The sequence below is a fragment of the Cryptotermes secundus genome, unplaced genomic scaffold (assembly GCF_002891405.2).
Source record: "Cryptotermes secundus unplaced genomic scaffold, Csec_1.0 scaffold831, whole genome shotgun sequence".
Taxonomy (NCBI): Eukaryota; Metazoa; Arthropoda; class Insecta; order Blattodea; family Kalotermitidae; genus Cryptotermes; species Cryptotermes secundus.
The window spans coordinates 122,800-129,688 of NW_019744130.1; the positions used below are offsets into that span (position 1 = coordinate 122,800).

The window sequence follows — 6,889 nt, forward strand, 5'->3', positions numbered from 1 at the left end:
GGCAGTCGGGTGACTGGTTTTTCCATCATGACAATGCCCCTGCTCACACAGCCCTGTCTGTACGACAATTCTTGACCAAAAATGGTATGACCCCTGTTCCTCACCCTCCATACTCACCTGACCTTGCCCCGTGCGACTTTTTTTTTTGTTTCCTCGAATGAAAAGAGACATGAAAGGAAAGCGTTTTGCTGATGTTGCTGAGGTGAAGGGAAAAACGACGGAGGCGCTGTCAAGCATCTCAGAAGATGAATTTAGACAATGTTTTGAAAAATGGAATGAAAGACTAGACAAGTGTATTAGTGTAAGTGGAGAGTACTTTGAAGGGGATTGAAGGTTTGTGCTTAAAATTTGAATAAATAAGTTAAAAAAAAAGTTCGGTTTCTTTTGGGTACCCCCTCATACTTATAATTGAATGTTTTTATATGTTGGATTTGTTGTATGTGTTAAACCTATATGACCAAAATATTCTGTTACTTTTGACAGAAACTTTTATTTTAAATGATAATTTTGAGTGTATTGTGCTAGAGAGTAATTATATTATGATGTAAACAAACATTGTCATATATTATAAGTCTTTTTGACAATTGCTTGATAGTATTAGCAAGATGCCTATCATGCGAAAGCATGAAATCTCACAGTTGTAATATACCCATTCAGCATCACAAACTCGTAAAGTAAAAAAGTAAAGCTATCCCTGTAACAGGCCATGAAGGCCCATAGGGTTGTGAGACGTTGAGGGTCCCACATTATCTAGACAATCAACTCAAAGATGGTGGTAAGGTTGTCAGCCTTACGCGCCGGCCGCGCTCTACTCCCCAGGAAAATTATTTATTTAATTCCTGATACTCATTTCTGTTAGAGGCTGAGTGAACCCAAGGGCCACAGTGTGGCCGGAAGGATTAGGTCAGTTGAAAAAATCCAATGACCTCATCGGTATTTGAACCCGCGACCTTCTGACTTGTAGCATAGTAGTTTTAAGATTGAATTAATGGCAAGAGAGACAGCCTGATTGTGAATTTTGCGGCCTGTCACGGAAACGTAACTATTGCCTAAATCGGGGCGAAGCCTTCTCTAAATTTTAAAAACTCGATTTCTTTTAGAAAACACAAAGAACACCTAATTATGCTACGAGTACGTACATCTCAATCAATCCTGACAATCTTTGTTTATCTGAAATCAAATGAAATCTATCAGTGTATTCTGTGATTGGCACTGAGTTACTAAATATAAGCACATGTGTCCTCAGCAATACAAAACTGTCCCTACTCTTAATTAAGAACCAAATACGAAAACGTTTGGGAGATTAGAAATAAAGCTTCATTCATATTTAACTTCGGTACTAGGTGGAGGCGAGTGGGCATTTTCAGGTCCGTGCACTCTGACACTGAAGAAAGAGTCCTATTTGACAGGTCAGTCTGGACGCTGCTTGGAACCGAACACACATTAGGCGGAACTCATATGTCAGTAGCAGAGTTTCTGTGAAATATTCCTTTATTTGATTATGCGGTAAAATATTTCAACATAGAAATTATTAAGCATTATTGTATAGACTAAAGGCAGTTAGCGTAATGGAGTAAGAGTAAAAGATGTCCTTAATTGTAAGGAGTTGACCACTTCTTCTTGAAGAACGCACTTTTATTGTTGGAAATTATTGAAAAAAACTTGTTTACCTAAAAAAATTTCAAGATTATATTTATAGAGAAATTTCCGAAGTAAAGTTTTCAACCAGGCTTACAATACAACGAATTGCATATACATTTTGTACGACTTAGCCTATCATATTTCCAAATAGAAATTACCCAAAGAAAACTGGCAAATGGGAAATTTTACGTAGCGATTTCGCGAAGACCACATATTTTCATTGTGGGATTTGAGGTTCTCACAGCGGTGACTACGAATAGTATGACGTCACAATCTAGAAGATGGTGCTCTCCAAGTTCTTCCGTTCCCCGGCCGGCCATATTATCATAAAATTCTTCCTTCGTTGGCTAAGAAACCATGTAAGCCTAAAACATTTCACCCCAAGCTTTAGTCAAGCTTTCGCGAGAGAAGTGACTATTAGCCAGGTCTGTTCAGGCTATATCCTAAAGTGGAAAATAACACTTGTTAATAGAATAATAGTTGTAATTGTGATTTTTGAGTAACAGAACTGAAACGGATGACGTCTCATTTCTGTTACCTAGATCTAGAAGGTGTGAACCAAGTCTAGGGCGTAAGCAATGGGGCTCACAGACAGCCGTTTCAATGCAGCTTTAGTGAGCGTTATTAACTAACTAACTAACTACCTCCTTGAAGCTGTGCACCTCTTGAAAATCGACCAGTTGCTCAATTACTCAAGAAATTCTCAAGATTTTATGGAAACTGAAAGTTTATTGCCACGTTCACAAAAGCCCCCCATTGGTTCCCATCTAGTGCATACCATCCCATTATACTTCTCTAAGATCCATTTTAATATTGTCTTCCTACTTACTACTAGATCTTCCTAGTTGCCTCTTTCCTTCTGACATTCCCAACAAAATCCTGTATACATCACTCTACTTCCTCATGCGTGCTACATGTCCTGCCAACCTCTTGAGCCTTATAATTCCAGAAATTAATTGTTTATAGTAAGAAATTCATCTAACAATATTTCAAAATTAAATTCCTACTCCCCTGAAAACACGCCGCATCTGGATAACAAAGACCAACCGGTTAATGCTGCCTAGGGAAATAGTCGCTGTTTATCACGAAAATCACAAGAAACACATGAATAAACCGTGTGGGCAAAATGCGGGATTTCTTAATGTTAAGCGGAAGGTACACATGTTTACTACCATATTTAAAGGTTTAAACCGGCCAGGAGAAATTTAGCCCCGGAAGCGTAGCGATCTTCATATGTGTAACACTAATTCTGTGACGTTTCCAACCTGTTATATTGAGGCTAATTATCTTAATACGGCCTGTGAACAACACTGTTGTCAAGGTGGTGCTGACAGTAAAAATGAATTAAAATCTGCCTTCAGAAAACCAGTCTAAAATGAAGTTCTGTAACGAACGTGAGCCACCTACTTTCCTTCAAGCACCTCAGTTCTAGACGACCAGTACATCATGATTCATTTCTGTGCTTAATTTCACTAGTACAGGTTAGAATTGCTTTCAGTTTGCACTCTATATGCGAATTCAAAATGTTTATGACTATGCACTGCACTGGGTCCAGTGATCTAGACAAGGTCTTCGTAACGGATATAACTGAATATGACCATTTCGTCCCTGGTGACGGAAACAGATAAAGCTTACGAAACATTATGGTCGAAAGACCTCAAAACGATGTACAATGCCCAATTTAATAGTCTACCAACTCAAGGCTTAGCACAGTCTTTCTATTTATTAATGCTAACATACAGATCTGCCGACCACAGTGACCGTGCTAACGCACGAAATGTCTTCACTCGTTTGAACAATGGGATCGTGGGTTCGAATCCCACTCGAGGCATGTATGTATGTCCACATTTCTTCTGTATTTGTGTTGTCCTTTGCCTTGAGACGGGCTGTTCCCGCGTCCAAGGAATCCTACCATTTGCCTATAAGGTTCATAGTTTCAGAATAATTCTGAATGAAAGAATTCCAGTGGACGTAATCCGTCAAGAATAAGAAGAAGAAGAAGAAGAGGAGGAGGAGGAGGAAGATACACGCATGTAAGAAATATTTGCTTGAAAACTTATAATACCCTAGTGATCCATCTGAGACAATTTTACGTGCAAAACTCGAGTAATTCATTCATTATATCCATAACACTGAGAGCTAAATAAATATTTCACATTATCGCGTAGTTTTGTTACATTCAGCGCTACCAGTCAGCTAATTAACTAACTCCATAGAACCGAGTCCTTCTTGAGAACCACCAGTCGCTCAGTTAGTCAGTATTTCCCAGCTTCTTATGGAATTCGAAAGTTCATTAATGATAATAATAGCCCGCCACTAATCTCTATCCTGAGCCACATTAATCCAGTCTATAGCCCCACCCTATTAATCTGAGATTCATTTTAATAATATCCTCCCATCTACGTCTAGGTCTCCCTAGTGGTATCCTTCTTTCTGATTTTCCCACTGAAATACTACGTGCATTCCTATTATTTCCCACGCGTGCCATATGCCCTGCCCATCTCATCCTCCTTCACTTCAGCATCCTATTTATATCTGGCTAGTAGTACAAGCTACGAAGCTGCTCGTTATGCCGTTTTCTCAAGCTTCTTAGTGTTTACTTCCTCTTGCGTCCGAGAATTCTCCTCAGCATTCTGTTCTCAGGCATCCTCAACCCACGTCCTTCCCTGAACGTCACATTGAGGAATGCGCTTGATAAAATTAATTCTTTCGAAGATCGATTGCTGCAAGCAACTTTCAGATCCACCGATTTGGTATTACTGATGAAGCCAGATAACACGGGTTTGAATTCGTGTTGCAGATATAGAATTTTGTTACGATTAACAGAAATACTCCACAGCAATAAAAACCGTCCCTCACCTATAAAACTCTACTTGGCCGCGCCATAGCTCAAGCGGTTAGTCGCTGGCTTCCCACCGCGGCGACCCGTGTTCGAGCCCGGATCTGGTCAAGTGGGATTTGTGGTGGACAAAGTGGCGCGGGGGCAGGTTTTCTCCCCGTACTTCGGGTTCCCCTGCCAATTTTCATTCTACAAATTGCTTCACAATCACCATCATGTATCATCTGGGGCTGGTACAGAAGGCCAGAAGTGGCCGCAGTACCAAGTGGACTCAGTCCCACCCCACTAAGAAAAAAACACTACTTTCTCATCTCTTACTCCTGCGCAGTTCCAAAGGGGGTTGGGGGATGAGATTAACGATGTAATCCAGGCTGTAAATGTGTTCTACTTCAACAATGAGTGAGACTAGACTGCAATATTTACGCTTAAGGAACTTTAGTCAGGGCCGCCGTCTGTGTGGGCTTTATGGAGGACTAGACTAAAATATGTTCTCTTCTACAGGTCTCACATCCCATACTTTTCAATTCATAAACATCTGCATCCTTCACTCGTTATTATTGTAAGGTAAAAAGCTAAAGTTGTCCTGTGCTTAACTAATCAAGCACTACACCATGAAGGCGAATGGGGTAGTGGATGCATAGATCTATATTTTCTTGAGCTCAGCACTTGTTGGAGGTGAGTGGTCAGCTTCACGCCCCGGCAGCTTTACCCCTGTGAAAGGGCCCCCGTTACCTATTGTATACGAAATTGGGTGGACCCCAGAGCCACTCTGGACGTCATGAAAAAGAGAACATTCTTGACCCTACTGGGAATTGAACTCCGAACTCTCGCTCGTCCAGCCCTTAGCCAGTCTCTATACAGACTGCGTTATCCCGGCTCCTCTCATGATTATTGTACCTAGCCGAATTTAAGGGGTCCAGTTATTTAAAGTTAAACTTCAGAAATACATTTTACATATCAGCTGTATACAGTTCACAGTAGACTGTCGGGATGAGAAGTGACCCTTTGAAAACATCTGAAGGGTAAATGCAGTACATTCAGGATGTATGCTTAGGAAATTATATTTAGGGGGGGAGACACGCGGTAGCGTAGTTGCTTGAGGCACTATGTTACAAGCCGGAAGGTCGCAAGTTCAAGTCCCGATGAGGTCACTGGATTTTTTAAATTGACCTAATCCTTCCAGTCGTACTACGGCCCTGGGGTCGACTCAGCCTCTAACAGAAATGAGTACCAGGAATATTCTCGTAATATTCTTGGGGGTAAAGGGAGGCCGGGGCGTAGGGCTACCAAACTTGCCGCCATCTATGAGCCTATTGTCTAGAAAATGTGGGATCCTCAACATCTCACAACCATCTGGGCCTCTACAGCCTGTTACAGGGATACCTTTACCTTTACATATATACATATTAGGCTTGTATTCTGGCGAATACAAATAGTACTCAATTTCATTAGTAGATAAAACGAATACCTGTTAGTCGCTTACTGGTCAGACCTCAACTCTTCTGTATCTGAGTGATCCCAGTTAACCTTCCTCGAAGTGTCAAAATTCCATCTCGTGTTAGAGCGATAGAGCACTTCACTGTCAATCACAAACCAAACGCTTGCAAATTGCACATAGCTACATCGGCACAGTGTCCTAACCTGCAATTTCAACACAGTGCAATGTTGATTCGGAAACGACAACCATCAGACCGCTCTCTAACAGATGCTGATTATGGTGCTACGGACAGGGCGCAGACAACGGAACTGGGACGCAAAGACTGTCTCTGTGAACTTGCGCTACTTCACGTCTCCACTTACCTGAAGCATACATGTTGTAATCCCCAAGAAACCAGTGACCCCATGCCTCAAGCTATTGACGTCTCAAACAAACTATACAAACTTGTTCTTTTCTTTTTATTTTACAGAAGTTGTCCTGACAACTTCCTTCATCTATCGACTTGTCGACAGTGGCGTAGCAGAATCCAATAATGCCTCAAGAATATCGTCATCTCGGGAGTGAAGCCTTGAATTTTAGTAGTTTACAGACGTTTCAAAGGGAAGTTCTTCCTCCATCTTCAGAGTTGAACACAAAATATAGGCGACACGTTCATCCGCAAAATAAGTAAACTTCACGACGTGACATTCCACAAGACAGTATTCCTCATAGTCACAAGTAATATTTTTATGGCATATTTCATATATGCAAAACAAATCCTATTATATTACTGATGTTCCTGTATTTTGATCCATTTCATATTTACGTCTATCCTCCTTATTTTTTTATTCTTTTTGTATTGCCATTCATTTCTTTCCTTTCTCTTTTACAGTAAAAAATTTGATATGTATATCCCTATCTGGTATTCTGCCGAGAGAGTAGAATTCTCTAGAATGAGAAGTGGGTTATCCCCTGGGATAAATCTGTATGAG

The 6,889-nt window shown here is 40.8% G+C and overlaps 1 protein-coding gene across 1 annotated transcript in view; it reads right to left on the reverse strand.

The window, feature by feature from the left end:
• LOC117283104 (metabotropic glutamate receptor 7-like) overlaps window positions 1–5,976 on the reverse strand; it is a 26,371-nt gene extending 20,395 nt beyond the window's left edge. Inside the window, exon 1 of the mRNA XM_033755496.1 lies at window positions 5,949–5,976. The gene's annotated coding sequence lies outside the window, so the exon portion shown is untranslated. The remainder of the gene's footprint in view (window positions 1–5,948) is intronic.
• Window positions 5,977–6,889: the final 913 nt, after the last annotated feature.